The 17,815-nt window shown below is 36.9% G+C and overlaps 1 protein-coding gene across 1 annotated transcript in view; it reads right to left on the bottom strand.

The window, feature by feature from the left end:
• The window catches only part of slc6a17 (solute carrier family 6 member 17), a 42,940-nt gene extending 28,373 nt beyond the window's left edge, over positions 1-14,567 (bottom strand). The window contains exon 1 of the mRNA XM_007232972.4: positions 14,240-14,567. The gene's annotated coding sequence lies outside the window, so the exon portion shown is untranslated. The remainder of the gene's footprint in view (positions 1-14,239) is intronic.
• Positions 14,568-17,815: the final 3,248 nt, after the last annotated feature.

The raw sequence follows: 17,815 nt of genomic DNA, 5'->3' as shown, positions 1-17,815 counted from the left end.
TTAAAGGCACTACATTATTAAAATCAGCCACAATTCCCTTCTTTCTCCAGTAAACAAATATAAAATTCAGTTCAGTTTGCATTAAAATTATCCTTCAAGCTACAGTATTAATACAGAAAACTTGGCCTTAACTTAGCATGTGTTCGTTTATCAAAAGACTGCCTGCCTTTTGATATATAAACTTTATTACAGTGATTTTAGTACCACTGCTCTGGTAATTTTATGATTAGAATAGAACTACGCAGATAAATTATGATAGAATAACACTGCTGAGGTAAATGTATGATTAGAGTAGCACTGCTGACATACATTTACGACTAAAATAGCACTACTGAGGTAGCAGCAGTAGTAGCACTGATAAGGTACATTTATGATTAGAAAGGCACTACTGAAATAAATGTGTGACTAGAAAAGCAGTACTAAGGTAAATTTACGACTAGAGTAGCACTGCTAAGGTACATTTATAATTAGAGAAGCACTGCTGAGGTAAGCGTATTGTAAATGTTATTGGTAAGTATGTTGGGATGCTCAAAATGTTGTAAATTCACTTGTGCTGAATAAATGATTCTGTACTCAGGACCGATTCTTTGCTTGTCTGTGGGACGAGAGGAACTCTTCTACGAGCTGAGGATTGATTGCGCAATTCCCTTCCTCTCTTTTGAATAATTGCTGTTTGCTGTTGTTTTTCTATTTTACTCTGACTAAAACACTCACACAGTGAGGAACAGTAGCAGGAGCTCCTCAGACAAAGTGCTGTTCTCATTTTTCTTCAGGCAGGACGGAGCATTTAACTCCACAGAACTGAGCTACCGTCACTCCAGTGTGTTAGCTTGTTATGCTAACTGGCTAGCATTAGGTAGTTAGCTGTATCTGCTTTTATGGTGGTGCTGATTGCAGCCAAAAGCTCAAATAGGGGTTCACTAAAATGTGTCTGTACATTTTTAACTCAAACACTTAAACTCATCTACAGGTTGCAACTCTACAGTCACCAAATGTGGCACTATTGTAGATCTAATTGTGTAGTTTCATGCTGTATCCTGCTTTTTGTATTCACCATATTTTTTCTCATAAAAATGAGAGCAACACCCTAGAAACCACATAGCAAAACCATAAACAGCAGCAGATAAAATATATTGTCTCAGTAATTTTGTGTTGGTGCCAGATCAGCTGGTTTGTTTATTTCTTGAATTTGGTGATCTCCTGAGTTTGATACTCTACACTTTCTGAACTTGTCCCGTATGTATATATATATTATTGTGTGATTTCCTCTGGGTTAGAGATTTTTGCCCCCTCTCCCCTACGGATCTACTGATGGGATTACATGTTCCGGGATTAGAACGACCTGGATTAGAACTAATGATTAGAATCACTTATTTCTATAAATGGCACAAAGTGAAATAAACAAAATGTTCAAATGCTATCAGTAGTACACACTGTCACCAAGGCAATCACATGTAAAATCTGACAACACAAAGCATTTACAAGCTGTCATACAAGCAAAAAAAGATATTACTGAGGTAAATAGTGAATAGTGAAATAGTGCCCAAACATTAGCTTCAGGTCCTGTTTTATTTTGTATTATTTTGAAACTGTAAAATATGGAAACTTAGCCTTAGCATGTGTTTGTTTATCAAAAGACTGGTTGCCTTTTGCTGTATAAACTTTGACTCACATATGAGTCTAGCACTGATGTAAAATTATAATTAGAGTAGCACTACTGAAACAAATGTAGGACTAGAATAGCACTTCTGAGGTAAATGTAAGATCGGAATAGCACTACTGAGGTGAATTTATGATTAGAATAGCACTGCTGAGGTAAATTTATAATTAGAGTAGCACTACTGAAACAAATGTATACCTAGAATAGCACTACTGAAACAAATGTATGCCTAAAATAGCACTATTGAAGTACATTTATGATTAGAATAGCAATGCTGAGGTACATGTATAACTAAAATCGCACTACTGAGATAAATGTATGACTAGAGTAGCACTGCTGAGGTAAATTTATGACTAGAGTAGGACTGCTGAGGTAAATTTATGATTAGAGTAGCACTGCTGGTGTAAATGTATTGTAAATGTTATTGGTAAGTATGCTGGGATGCTCAAAATTCTGAAAAATGTTTAATAATACGTTTTTAAGTTGCTTTTTCTTTTTAAAAGAGTTTAGAAATGAATTTTGTTTTGTTCAGTGGTAAAAATGAATGAAATAAACCTTTCAAGCTTCTGCAAAAGTTTTTAGTTTGTCATAAAACTCTTTATGTTTATGTGTCTTGTCTTGTTTTTTCTGGACTTTCAGAAAATAACTTTTAAACACTGCTGTTGTTTTTGCAGAGCTGTATTTTTCTCTGTAGAGGAATGAAGGACTGATCGAAAGGCAATTTTCCCCCTCCATAGTGTCCGCACTTCACATTATAATAACAGGCCGAACGCGGCCGGTCTCACATAAGGAAGCTCTTCATATCACACACAGAGTCATGTTTGATCACTGAAGGTCAGAAAACCGCAAAGAATGCAGGCGTTGCTAAGCAATGCCCCCCAGCATCCCCCACCTCCTCACATGAACATAAACAACACGGCATGATCTGAACTCACCTCAGGCTTATTCTACAGAAATACAATCCACCACCCACACTCTACAACTGAAGCACACTTAAACACAGATCTACACACTTATTAACACACTTAACATCAGCTACTCCAGCTGCACAATCTGCAGTGAGGAGTTTTAATACACTGGGTTTTTTACAATTTTCACAATTCATAACTATAAACTAATTTTAAAGCAGTGCTGCACCACTGGCCACCAGCAGGGGAGCTGGGCAACGGAGGGAAAAAAAAAATCAGTGGAGTTAGGTCCAGAAACTCCAACTCCCATAATCCCTGGTGGTGATCAATGGCAACCAGCAAAACCAGCACTCTATATAAACCCAAGTCATACCACATATTTCTGTCGCACCTTTGTAGTGAGGTGACAAGTAACAGAGGGTATAAGAAAAGAAAAAAGTATTGTAATTGGCTCTAATACGAAATTTCATAGAATTTGGGACCCTTTTTGGATTATGTAAAAAATGTGCTCCGCCTAGAACCACTATGATGGTCAAAATGTTGTTTTTTGTTGGAAATGCAGATGAAATAATTTATCTGGGACTACATTGTGCACTAGACTAATCCTATAATTTATTTTATTTTATTAGTTTATTCATTTTAACTTGGGCGTCTTTGTTTGACTTGACTTTTAATATGGTGTTATTGTAAAAAAGGCATTGTGATTATTGTTTATTATATAGACTGGATGTATGTATCACCATGGAAAATCAAAAATAAACTAAATAAAAAAAAAGAAAATAAAAAAAGAAAAGAGAGATCTCAAAAGATATTACAAAAAATGGATGATGTATGGGTTTAGGGGAGGGGAGGAGGGAGAGCTGATTGGCTGGAGGTGCAGCAGCAGCAGTGTGCCTCTGATTGCAGTGAGATGCAGATGGTTGGACGTCAGTAGGGGGGAGGTATTATTGATTAACTGATCTGCATATAGTGTTATACATAGTGTATACATAGTGTATACATAGTGTCATACATGCCTATAGCACAGCTGAACCTGAAAAGCGCTGCATGGTATGTTTCATTACTTTAAAAGGAACAGATTTCAGATATAAATGGAAAAAATATGGTAAAGGGGTTTAGTAGCTCTTTAAGGCTTATTACTGTGAATGGAACAGTAAACTGCCAAATTGCACTGAAGTGACTTGATTCAAATATCTAATACATGTATATATTTTTTCTGTAATCAATGACTTTTTTATTTGTTATATATTTTATTTGTTATATATTTTATTTGTTATATACACATTTGATTCAATTTAGTGCATTATGTGTTCTAGGATATACTACCCAGCTGCTATGATACACAGCCACAAGAATGAAGAACAGACATCTGGACCAGCTGACAGGCCCTAAGAGGTGCAGGATTAAAACAGTAATAACATGCATGAATTTGACCCAAATTTCATTTTGACTGTCTTGTTTGCTCCAACGATAGGCCGAAGTCAGCGAGATTTCTCTATAGCCTGAATATAAAGTCTGGTTAACCCAGTTTATAAGATATTAAACACATTATAATCACTGTGTTCTGCTGTCAGTACCCTCGCTATTATTTATAAAGCTTTCCAGCAAAGCAGCGTTTATAAATGTGGTCTAAAGCCAGTCACTCAGAAGTCTTCCTGTACTGCAGCAGTAGAGGTTTGGAGAGGAATTCTTTTAGTATTCAGCATACAGAAGCAGTGCACTGTAAACACACACTCAGCCCTATTTCAGAACCGCATTAGAGCATTAGAGGTGGAAATGCCAATAAGAAACACAGCAAATGCAAATGCTGGTTAGCTGAGTAAGTGTAGGCTGTTAAGAACCTTAAAACACTGAAATTGATTACATCCACCAACCGGACTGCGCGTCTACTAAAAGCCCTGCTTAGCACTGCCAGCAAGAAGCGTTAGTGAGAGGAGTTCTATATATAGCATGTGATTTTGTGACTTTTAGCAAGAACAGATCCCTTTAGGTGTAAAACAGAATAATTTTCTTAAAATCTTTTTGAATACAGTATTTATCAATACACATTTAGGTGATTGTATGCCCAAACTTTTAGCCAAGCAGACTCACAAGTAGACATCTGGGTTATTTATATATGATTGATTAAACAAAAAGTAAATTAATGAATTGTTTTTATTCAAAATCTAACTTTGTGAAATGTGATTGGGACAGTCACACCATATGAGCTCTTTCTGGGTTGACTGAAAATTGTGAGAAAAAAGAAAAAGTTAATTCCATGAATGCTCTGTAAATTAATATAAAACAGTATATATATTTTTTTTAATTTAACAGTTTTTGACAGATTCTTCTATAATTTACATATATTTGACACACTGGACCAAAAAAAAGGCCACGTCATGTCAACCACCCATATACCAAACTTAACGCACAAACAAAAGTAGCTCCTACATTAGGAAAAATGGCAAAAAAAAGAATAATCTTTAGGGTGGAATCTGGAATCAGAATTTTCCATGCAAAAAGACAAGCGACTCACAGAAATCACAGTCACCACAATCACATTCTCTTCCACACAGCTTTGGAAGTGGGATGTGGTAAAAGTAATGGACACAATACTTGATCCTCTCACATGGCATGTGGCATATAATTGTATACATAACCCTTTTGTTTTTTTAAAGAATCTTACTTTAAGAATCTTACTTTTCCATCTAGAGCTCCGCAGTTCATCATAGAATATTTCATGAATTACAGTTTGCTAAACTGCAGGTGTTTAGACAAGTATCGGTATTTAAAGCATCCCTACTATTTACTGAGTCAAAAGTGGTTCTATGGCATTGTTAGTTGTGACAAATAAGATTTGGTAGGCATGAATGCATGAAAGCAACAAAGCAACAAACTACTAGATAAAAAAGAAAATACTAACAAACACAGAAGTCAGAAGATGAGTAAACAAGGAACACCTGGGGTAGATAACAAGGGGCTGGGTAATGAACTAGAGACAGGTGTGAACACACCTGAGAGGGCAGGGCTAGGGCGGAGACAAGACAGCTACAAACCAGAGCCATGTGCTAAAGAGCTCATGGGAGGGAAAACAAACAGGCTTGGGAAGACAGGCAAGAAAAAAAGACAGGAAAAGAAAGAACTAAAAAAGGAAGAAAAGACAGACAATAATAATACTAATAATACAATAATAGCAATAATGTTAATTCAGATTTACTGATGTGGACAAATTAGAAATCACTAAACTAAAGCAGATTTAGGTTATGATTTCTTTAACTAAATGGCAGTAGTAACAGTAGTAGACAGGGAATTTCACCTTTCTTTGGTGCCATACAGGTTGGTTTATGTGCTAAAAGATATAATTAAATAAGCTAATAAAATATCCACTGGGCTGCAAAAACATCAGTGTCAGACGAGCCAGACCAGCTTTACAGAAAAACTACACCTCTTACATCACTTCCTGTATGTTACATTTTAACTGTTCATTGGGGATGGGCGGTATCGCCCTAAAATAGTATCACAATATTGTATGGCATTTTCGTGATAACGATACTCTTGATGATATGACAAAACATTAAATTAAAAAAATACATTTTAGGAATAAACTACTGCAAAAAAAACTAATTACATTTTGTTTTTGAACATGATTTGGCACACCCTTAACTGAGATATTAAAAAATACAAGAATTGTATCAGATTTGTAACAGAAGTCAATAAACCAGAATGTTATGATACTAATAATGCACTCCATATATCTCTATATATCCAGGATTAAAGTAAAATAAATGATACTGGACAGTAGGGGTGTGCCATATCATATCGTACACGATAATATCGCCAACATTTTTTAATATTGTGAACGATATTTTACACTGAAATATCGTGCTATATCACCCACCCCTAATTATTACATCAGGGTTCTACTTTTTTGCTGTTTTTAGCAAAAAAACACTGTTCTCATTTCCCATTATATATCTACTAGAAACAGATTCTGTCCAGTATCATTTATTTTTTTATTTAATACTGGATATATGGAGATATGGAGAGCGCATTATTAGTGCCATGACATTCTGGATCATTGCCTTCTGTTACAAATCCGATAAATTTCTTGTATTTTTTAATATCTCAGTTAGGGGTGTGCCATATCATATCATAAGCAATAAGAAAATTTTATATTCATTTTGTTGCAGTAGTGTATTCTTGAAATCATTTTTTTAAATTCAGTATTTTGTCATATCGTCAAGAGTATCGTTATCACGATAATACCATGAAATATCGTGATATTATTTTAGGGCCATATCGCCCACCCCTACTGGACAGATATAATCTGTCTCTAGTAGATTCAGATTCAGATTCAGATTACTTTATTTGTCCCCAAGGGGCAATTTAAAAGGGCATAAAGAGTAGCTCAGAGAAGGGCACGCACTCCCTCCAACAAATACTACACACAATACACAGACACAACCACAGATACACCATTAGATTAATGTACCATCATCAGTTCATTTGAACAGTCATTTTTCAGCATTTAAAAGCTGGACTGCCCTGGAGATGAAGGTTCTTTTCCTCCTCTGCGTTTTACAATACGGACAACGAAGTCTGCGTCCAGAAGGAAGCCAGTCAAATTCGGGAAACAAGATATGAGAGGGGTCCTGTACAATCCTGTGAGCCAACTTCACAGTTTGCTGATCACATAGGGTGATAAGAGAACGGATAGGTCGTTCAATGATTTTAGAGCAGACTTTAACCACATTTATCAGACAGTTTCTATTCTGCAGGGTGATGGAATGAAACCAGCAAATGAAGGAGAATGTTATAATATTTTCAATGAAGGTATAATAGAAGGTGGTAAGAATATAAAGGGAAATTAGTACAGTGTGATTTTTTTTTTTTGCTAAAAAAAAAAGCAAACAAAGTATTGCCTTGATGTGATAATTAGGGGTGGATGATATGGCACAATATTTCAGGGTATAACATCGTTCACGATATTCAAAAATGTTGGCGATATTTTATAGCGTATCATACGATACGGTGCACCCCTACTGTCCACAATATTTCAGAACATTTCCACTTTAAACACAGTGAGAAAAATGTTATGGAAAATGTCTTATACCCAGTATATGTGATATTCTGTGATCTGAAGAACAGTCTAATCTCTGCAGTCACATTTCTTTAAACTGTAAAAACAGCACAGCTGTGCCTCAGCTGGTATGACTAGCTCTCACCTGGCAGTGATGGTCTCCAGAGACTAAAACCCAGCCTGCTGATCTAACACATTATGTTCAGACTGTCAGCTGTAGTGGGGACTACTCTAGTTTATCTCTGAGGGTTGCTAGGCAATAGGTCTGGGTGAAATTCTCACTCTCGGTGCTTCATCTGAACCTCTGCTTTCTCTCTTCCACACGATGCAGTTTGATTGACAGTTCCTGGAAACACAGAACAGATATACTGCAAAAAGAGAGGAGAAGAAAAGCACAGCTGCTGTAGCTGAGAAAAGATGATCTTGCTTGACCTTGATTCTCTGAGTCTTTTGATAATATTATGGAATGTAGATGTTAGATAGTAGATTCTGACCGTTCTTTGGAATTTTATTTTAAGGATTTTTTTTCAGTTCCTTGTGTGCTTTGCTGCTTTTGTGCTGTTTAGCTCTGCTCTGTTTAAGCTAGTCTTTAGATCATAGATCATCAAAGAAATTAGAGGACAATTCCAGTCACAAATTTTGGACACAACTTTCTTTCATTATTTTAAAATATTGTGTATTGCATTTTAATACTAAATTGATCCAAACTGTAAAAGACATTAGAATTATTTGGTAAACAAAAAAGTGTTAAATAAACCAGACTATGTTTTATATGTTATATTCTTCAAAGTAGAACCTCTTGGCTGCATTTTCTCAGTCAGCTTTATGAGGTAGAGTCACCTGGAATCCAGGCTTTCAGTTAACAGCTGTGCTGCACTCATCCAGAGTTAATTACTTGAATTTCTTGTTTCTTAATTTGTTAAAGAGCATCAGTTGTAAAGTTGTGAAGAGGTAGAGTTACAGGTATACAGTGAATAACTCTATTTGAGTAATGTTCTAATCCATATTATGAGAAGCAAGAACTTCTCAACTAAGTAAAGAAAAAAAATACTTTAAGAAATGAAGGTCAGTCAATCTGATTTTTTTTTTTTTTACATTTTTAAAAAAGACCACCAAAAATGTTACGATGAAACTGGCTCTCATCAGGACCGCCCCAATAAAAAAGAAAGAGCAAGAGTTTCCTGTGTTGTACAGTTACCAGTCTAAGAAACTGCAAGTTAACAGCTCCCCAGATTAATAACCACCTAAATGCTTTACAGAGTATTTTGGTAAGTGATTTCTTATGTGTTACTTCATAGTCTGGATGGCTTCAGTACCCTAGTGAAAATCAAGTATACTAAGCATTATTATGCAATAATGCACTAAAGTGTACTTAAGGCCACATTAATCAGTATATTTAAAGAGTTGTTAAAATGGAAGCCAATCCCAGCCGGCACCGGGCGGAAGTTAGTCTACCCATTGCACCACTGTGCCACCATAAATATGCTTCTTGTTCCTGTCTTTTGTAAGTAGCACACTCCTAGTACACTTCGTTGGGTATAAAAATATATTTTAATATACTTTACTACAATTACAACATATTACAAATTTACTTAATTTTTTTAAATAAGTAGTAGTAATTTAATTTAGTTTCTAAAAAAGTTACACGATCCATTGTACTTTTAGTGGACACACTTTGCTAAATATAAAAAAAGTATATTTGGAAATAAGTATTTTGGAAGTATATTCAATTACATTAAACTGAAAAGTGTACTTTATAGTAGTCTATTTTAAAAACAAATACACTATATTGTACTTTTTAAAAAGTATGATCAAACATTTGATGAAAGCATAATATTAATGTACTTTTAACACATTTTAAGTATAAGTACATAAGTCTGTTTAGATATCCATGTATATAAATGTATGTATATTTAAAGCATACTTAGACAATTCTCAATATGTTTAAGGTACAATTAAGTATATATATATATATATATATATATATATATATATATATATATATATATATATATATATATATATATATATATATATATATATATATATATTCACCAGGGTATTAATGTACTGAACTTAATGTAATGAAATGTAGGAGGTAAATACAAAAGTTTTTTTTTAAACACAGGCACTGTAAACTCCCTAAAAAGTGTCTGCTTTATTACTTCATAGGTGCAGTGAAACATATTGGTTCCTGTCACCAGTTAATGCATAATTCCTGGTATTTGCTTATTTTTTTGTTCTTTGTACTTGAAGCCACATTATTAATCAGTATATTTACAGAGTGCCAAAATGGAAGCCAATCGTAGGGCGGAAGGCAGTCTGCCCACTGCACCACCGTGCCACCATAAATATCTTGTTCCTGTCTTTTGTAAGTAGCACACTCCTAGTATACTTCGTTGGGTATATAATATAAATATATATATAATATATTTAAATATACTGTACTACAATTACAGCATACTTAGACATTTCTCAGTATGTTTTAAGTACAATTAAGTATTAACTGTAAACTCTCTAAAACTTGTCCCCAATTTGACTTACTATTACAGTTACTGCTTCATTACTTCATTGGTGCAGTGAAGAGAGTGGTTCCTGTCACCAGTTAATGCATAATTCCCGGTATTTGCTTATTTAAGAGTATTATATCCTCTTCAGTAACACAGATGTTGTGAAGTATCAGAGAGATACCATATGTATATCAAGTATTGCAGAATCATATTGATTCATTATGATATCATTGTTATTATGGGTAATGTATCGTGCTAATATTGTATCATGGGTTGCCCTTTTATACCCACCCCTATTGTCAATACCTCCCTTACTTTCATGCAATAGAATAGTACCACTTACTTTTTTTCAGCCTGTTTCATGGGTATATGAAATTTGCAAATAATTAAAAAAACTAATTTCAATTTACACAGTGTAAGTTAGCTTTATTAAAACAGTGAATAGGCTTTCACATGCACACGTATCCATGTAGATCATTTTACCTAGTGAAGATAACCGATAGTGACACTCCACCACATGCCTTAAGAATTCTATTCCGGCTCCACTGTCCTTGTCCTAAAGCAGTTTCCATTGTACGGGTTGAACTTGGCCGGAAGCAGTTTGCAGTACAGCACAACAGCACGTCACGTCCACATTCATTTAAAGGAATAAGGTTTCTGAGTAACATCTGAGACTCACCGACTGCGTCAGGTGTAACAATAAAGAGGAGCTTAAGAGTGACTCATGCACAAAGACTAATGGTTATCTGTGCAGGGTAATGGTGCACTGATCAGATAAAAGGGGTTTTATACCATAATTTCTCTGCATTTACCCTCAGCAATAGATTTTGGCCTGAGGTGTTCTCTGTCCACAGAATAACACATGGTTTCTCAGTAGAACTCTCACAAAACAGGTGCTGAAATGGGCTGTTTAGTGTAAACTTGTTGAAGGTATATGAAATCATCAGAACTGAAGGAGATGTAGAAACTTCAAAATTAAAATTAGTTGGAAAAGCATTGAATAGTTGGAAAAGTGCAAAAACAACTGGAACAGGTGTAGAAGCATCAGAACTGGAACAGGTGTAGAAGCATCAGAACTAGAACAGGTGTAGAAGCATTAACACTGGAACTGGTGTAGAAGCATTAGAACTAGAACAGGTGTAGAAGCATTGGAACTAGAACAGGTGTAGAAGCATTGGAACTAGAACAGGTGTAGAAGCATTGGAACTAGAACAGGTGTAGAAGCATCAGAACTAGTACAAGTGTAGAAGCATTACAACTGGAACAGGTGTAGAAGCATCACAACTAGAACAGTTGTAGAAGCATCAGAACTAGAACAGGTGTAGAAGCATTAGAACTGGAACAGGTGTATAAGAATCAGAACTAGAACAGGTGTAGAAGCATCAGAACTAGAACAGGTGTAGAAGCATCACAACTAGAACAGTTGTAGAAGAATCAGAACTGAAGCCAATTTAAAAACATTAGATCTGGAAAAGGTGTAGAAGCATCAGAACTGGAACAAATATAGGACTATCAGGACCAGAAGAGGGAGAGAATCCTAAACTCTAATCTAGGTGTAAACGCATGCTGGAACACGTGTAAAATCTTCAGAATTAAACTGGGTTTAAAGAACATTTTAACTGGAACACAAAGAAGCAACAGAACTAGAAGAGGTTGTGAACCATCAGAACTAAAGCAGGTGTGAACGCAGCAGAAATGGAACAAGTGTAGAAAAACCATAACGTGTAGAATCTTTGAAGCACTGAAGCAGGTACAAAAGTAGAACTGTAAAACTAGAACAGGTACAGGTATAGCATATTTAGAATTAAAATAGGGGTAGATGCATAAGAACTGGAGCATGTGTACAATCACGCGAAAACAGAAGTAAAAGCTTTGGAACTAGATTAAATATAGAATCTTTAGAAATAAAAGATGTTTAAAAACAATGGAACTAGAACAGGTATAAAATCCTCAGAATTTAAACAGCTGTATAAGCATCAGATCAGAATTAAAACAGTTGTATAAATATTGAATCAAAATTAAAACAGCTGTATAAGCATCAGATCAGAACTAAAACAGGTGTAAATGCATCAGATCGGAATTAAGCCAGGTGTAGAAACACTTAAACCACTAAAAGTGTTGCTGCATAAGAACTGGAGCACTGTTATCAAACACTCTGCTCTGAGCTGAAGATGCTCTTTTCCACTGCAGTGATTGACGTGGAAGTGTCTTTCACCGCGCCGCGCGCAGCATCACGTTCGCCTTTTTTCCGATCCTTCAACACCACCACGCAGCAGATGCGCACGTTTGTTTGGAAACATGAACACGTGGTGTGCGCGCGCGGGGAGCTTAGACAGCACCGTCACGTCCATGGGAAGAAGCGCGCGCAGCATCCTCAAGGTCAAACAAGTGGGTCACGTTTCCTCCCTAAAACGGGTATCTGGATACGTCACGGGGGGAAACGAGACCACTCGAGCACGAGCACTTATCGACTGCAAACGATAGCTATGTCTGATATTTATTACAGCATATTTCACATTGTTTTAAAAACAAGCATGCGATGGACAGCATGGAGGGGTGGAATATGAAATGAGATTCACGAGCTGAGCATCAAACAATGACCTCAATTCGACACTATTAGCTGTAAGAGCCAAAAATAAACAGGCAAAAGAAAAAAAATAACCATTTAAATTATTTACAAATCTTGCTACGTTCTTATCTCATGCTAAAGTAAAATGTCAGTGCTCCACAATTGAAGAATTCAGCTTAAAAGGCGAGTTTCTCCTGGTAACTGGTTTTTAATGGTCTAAGCTGGTGGCTGATTGATGCTGGTAAACCAGCTGGCTAACAAGCTTTTGACCAGTATATTGTATATTGCATATATTGCATTTTGACAATGCTATAGTCAACCAGCTTTGTGATGCTGGTCATATTGCCTGTCTAGCTTGGTCAAGCAAAAATATAGTTTCCCTACACTGGTCAAGAACTAAGTTGGTCTTGTTGGTCGACCAGCTTGGTAATGCTGGTCAACCAACATGGTCAAGCTTTGACATATTGGGTGTCTACTTTGGTTAGGCCAATCATGCTTGTAGACTAGTTAGCTAAACCTTAAAAATAAAAAACGAAACATATTTAATATACCCAGCCAAAATCCAAGCTAGTCATGCTGGTCAACCAGCTTGACCAAGCCTGACCATGCTGCTTATCTCGCTTGCTCAAAACCATATTATATACCAATCCAGAGCCAAGTTGGCCTTGTTGGTCAACCAGCTTGATCTTGCTAGTCAACAAATTTGGTGAAGCCTCACATGTGGTCTACCAACAGTGTCAAGTTTGGCCATACTGGTTGTCTAGCTTGGTCAGGTTGATCTTGCTTCTACACCAGCTAAATCATCAAACTTATACCCTGTGTAGGTCAGAATTTAAGCTTGGTGATGCTGATCATGCTAATTAAACAGCTTGGAGATGCTAATTCAGCTGCTAAAAAAGCTTTTTAATGCCTTGTCATGTTGGTCAACTGGCAGGATCAAGTTTGACCATACTGGTTGCCTAGATTGGCCAGGCCAATCATGCTTGGTGGTGTTGATGGTCAACCAGATTGCCAGATTAGAACAAGTATGGTCATGCTTGCTCTCACTGATTGTCCAGCTTTACCAGGTGTTTGCAAGTAACTCAAACTGAAGACCAAGCTGGTTGTCCATGACATGGCCAGCATCAGCACCAACAAAATCGCTGGTTGACAGCTGGTTAATTTGGGTCAACAAGTATGATCAGGCTTATCTAAGCATGACATTTATCAGAAATCCAGTGCAATGAAATTAACTTTTATTCGTTATTATTATTATTATTATTATTATTATTATTATTATTATTATTTAAACCCTGCCTCATCCTTATACCCTCCAAAAGTTGAAGGTCAACCCTGGTGTGATGCACTACAAGACTGTCCTGCATGAGTACAGCATATCTCAGCCCCAGTCACGCGACTGTAGGACGGGACAGGTGAGAAAACTCGTGCACATCCAGCTCCCTCATCATCACTAACCCAGCCAGTCCCATTCACGCGCTACCCGCACAGCACGCGCGCGTCACGTGAGAAAACCGCTGCAAATAAAGGACTTACCTTTTGTAGTGTCAGCGCGTGATCAGCCCCAGATCAGAAAGTCCTCTAAACGTTAAGCTGATGAAATGTCTAGAAAACGTCTGTAAAACGTCTCTGAAACGTCTCTTCCCTCTTCTGTTCAGCGCTCGAGCTGTCAGACTGTGCGCAGCGCGAGCCTGCCCTCCTGACGCAAAGCCCCCACGGGAGCGGACGGAGCGCCTCGTTATCCTCCAAAAATAGTAACTTCCAGCGCAAGCCGGCGCTCATATGCGGTGGGAGGGTCCCGCGGCCAGCTCCTGGATTCGCCCTCCAGCGGTACAGCGGACCCAGTTATACCGCAGCCGCTTCCCCGCTCCTCTAATGGCGATTGGCTGCGAGCAAATTAGCGAATTAGCGTACTATAGGTGCGCGTGAGTCACCACCGCGCTCCGACGTCAGCGCGCGCCCGTAACCTGGGTAACGCGGAAAAATTCTGATGAAATACTCATGCAGGTTACAGGGAATGCTAACGTTTAGCTAAGCTAAGCTAATGTTTACCTTCAGCAAATCTGTGCCACCACGGGCACTTTAGAAAAAGTGCTTCTAAAGTGCCCTCTGGAGTGGACAAAAAAATAAAAAATACACAAAGTGCTACTTGTCATATATGGAAAAATGGGGACAAAACTTGCAATATGCCTCTTGCACATCATCAAGACAACTAATAATGTATTTCAATAAGTGCCCTTAAAATATGTACAGTGCACACTTCTGAGTGGCAAAAATACACTAAGTGCCACTTGTCAAATGGAAAAAGGGGGAAAACTTGCAACAAATTACAACATGCATCTTAAAAAAATGTATTTCAATAAGTGCCCCACCATCTGGCGGCACATCATCATCATCATTTATTGCAAAAAAAAATTACCTTGTGTATTTTTGCCACTCTGGAGGGTGCACTGTCAAGTAAGGGTGGGGCACTACTTGACAGTGCACCCTCCAGAGTGGCAAAAAACACAAAGTAATCTTTTCTTGCAAAAAATGATGTGCCGCCAGATCAAGACAGTTTGATAATGTATCAATGAGTGCCCTTCAAATAGAAAAATGAGCCTTCAATGCCACACTTACTTGACAGTGCACCCTCCAGAGTGCAACTTGTCATAACGAAAAAGGGGGAAAAATTGCAATGAATTATGATGTGCCTCTAGATCAAACACATTTAATAATGTATCTCAATAAATGCCCTTCAAAAATAAAGGGTGCCTTCAGGGTGCCACACCTACTCGACAGTGCACCCTTTCAGAGTGGCAAAAAATGCACAAAGTGCCACTTGTCACATGGAAAAAGGGGAAAACGTGCAATAAATTATGATATGCCTCTTCAAAAATGTATCTCAAGAAGTGCCCCACACCTACTAGACATTGCACCCTCCAGAATGGCAAAAATTACACAAAGTTTCCTGTTGGCTGCATTTCTTGTAAAGGAAAAGGAGAAAAAAAACTTTTCTTGCAATACATTATGATGATATGCCTCTAGATTAAGCACATTCAATGATATATCTCAATAAGTACCCTTCAAATAAAAAAGGGTACATTTAATGGCACCCCTACTCAGTGTCCCCTCTTGAGTGGTAAAAAAAAAAGTGGGCTAAAAATGCATTGGCTGCATTTCCCATTGGGGGAAAAATAGAAAAACAAAACTTTCAATAAATGTATAATAGATTGTAATGGGAGAATAATAATGCCCTTTAATTAGGAATAGGTGCCATTTTAAAATGACTTATATACCAGCCCCTACTAGAAAGTATCATCTCCAGTGTGGCAAAAAATATGCGCCCTATAGATTAAGAAAATTTTATATTGTGTCTTAATAAGTGCCCATCTATGAGTGGCTCTTAAGTCAGCATGCACATTACCTGACCAGTACTCATTCAGAATATACAGGATGTATACAGGAGGAGCCTCCATGGCTAAAAGTGCTGCTAAAGTTGCAAAAAGAGACAAGGGCCTGATTGGCTGCACTTATAATTGGGGAAAAGGAAAAATGTACCTTCTTAGAATAACTTATGATGATCTAGATTAAGAGAATTTGATAATGTATTTTAACAAGTGCCCATACAACGGTGGAGGCCTGGATTCTCGCGTGTGGAATAATGAGCCAATAACGTCCTCATGCAATACAAAATGTGCCCCGCTGGACAGAGCTGTCAGCTTTCAAAACTTCCACATCAAACCTGTGAAAGCATGTGGTGTAAGTATTTTTATCATTAAACAATCTGCTTAAATGTTAATAAAAACATGTAAATAGCAGTTAAAGCACAGCAACGGCAAGTATATTATTATTATAATAATAATAAACTGTAAAATTATAAAAATACAGTTTCTAGTCACCTATATGACCATAACTTTTAACAGTAAAGGAAAAAAATAGATCATAGAAACCTATACCACTTGTTTTATGGGGTGGTCTGAACAAATACTGCCTGAAAGGCCCAAATTATTATGTGGAATAATAATTCATTAAAAACAATTTAATTTATGATTTGTTTGTTCTTTTTTACATCAAATAATTAAAAGTAACTATGTAACTTTTACTCAAAGTCCATTTTAAATTGAGTACTTTTTTACTTTTACTCGAGTAGATTTTTAGATGGGTATTTTTACTTTTACATGAGTAGAATTTTACCAAATTGTAATTTTACTTAATTACAATTTTCCAGTACTTTTTCCACCTCTGATCCAAACATAGTTGCATCCAGAAGGAATAAACCGATAGGAATAAAACTTGGTGGGTTGTTCCTGTTAACTTAATCTTCCTCCTCAATAGCACTGCACAAGTATACATATAGACATTGAGGAATCTTGTGGAGACTCTGAGGCACTTTAATAGAGTGCTGGAACAGCAGCAGAGGCTTTCACTGCAAAGATCTCAGCATCCACATGAGCTGGAGTAGTGTAGCTATGTGTCTTTAAGTCTTCACACAGACTATCTCATCACGTCTGAAGAGGAGTCCGACTGTGTCCGTCTCATTTTTCTTCCTGACAGGTCTAGTGAATTTATTCTGCCCTTGACTTTATTCAGCCCATCTTGGCAACAGTGCAGTCAGAATTGAGATGGATATCGAGCACAACTCATTAATGCTAGCCAAGAAAATAGTCCACGCTCTGATATCTGTTTTACTCTTCTTTAACACTTTGAGGTTCGGTGGTCACTGTAAGAAACCTCTGAGTTTTCTTCTCAGTCCTTACACTGCAGTTGTATTTCAAATGGACATTTTTGAATGTTTTCTGGGGTTAGGAAATGTTTAAATGGTTTAAAAAATGTAGCACGCAGGAAGTGATGTAAAAAAAAAAAGAAAGATTCTGTTGACTCTCAGCCAACCAATCACCAGCTTACACTGTCTTTAAAAGCAAGCATATGACTTACACTCTTTGTGTATCAGATACAGTGTTCCCCCCCACCCCTATATGGTTCCCATATGGCAGCACCTACATGGGTCCAGACATGACAGAACCCGGGCTGATGATGGGGCCTTTGTTAAAGACTATAACATATCAATGTTTAATATCTAATTGTTAAATTCTAGTAAAATTGATTTTTTTTTCATGCATTTTTGGATCA

The sequence above is a fragment of the Astyanax mexicanus genome, chromosome 12 (genome assembly GCF_023375975.1).
Source record: "Astyanax mexicanus isolate ESR-SI-001 chromosome 12, AstMex3_surface, whole genome shotgun sequence".
Taxonomy (NCBI): domain Eukaryota; kingdom Metazoa; phylum Chordata; class Actinopteri; order Characiformes; family Acestrorhamphidae; genus Astyanax; species Astyanax mexicanus.
The sequence above is the reverse complement of the archived record's forward strand: the minus strand, read 5'-3'. Positions and strand labels throughout refer to the sequence as shown.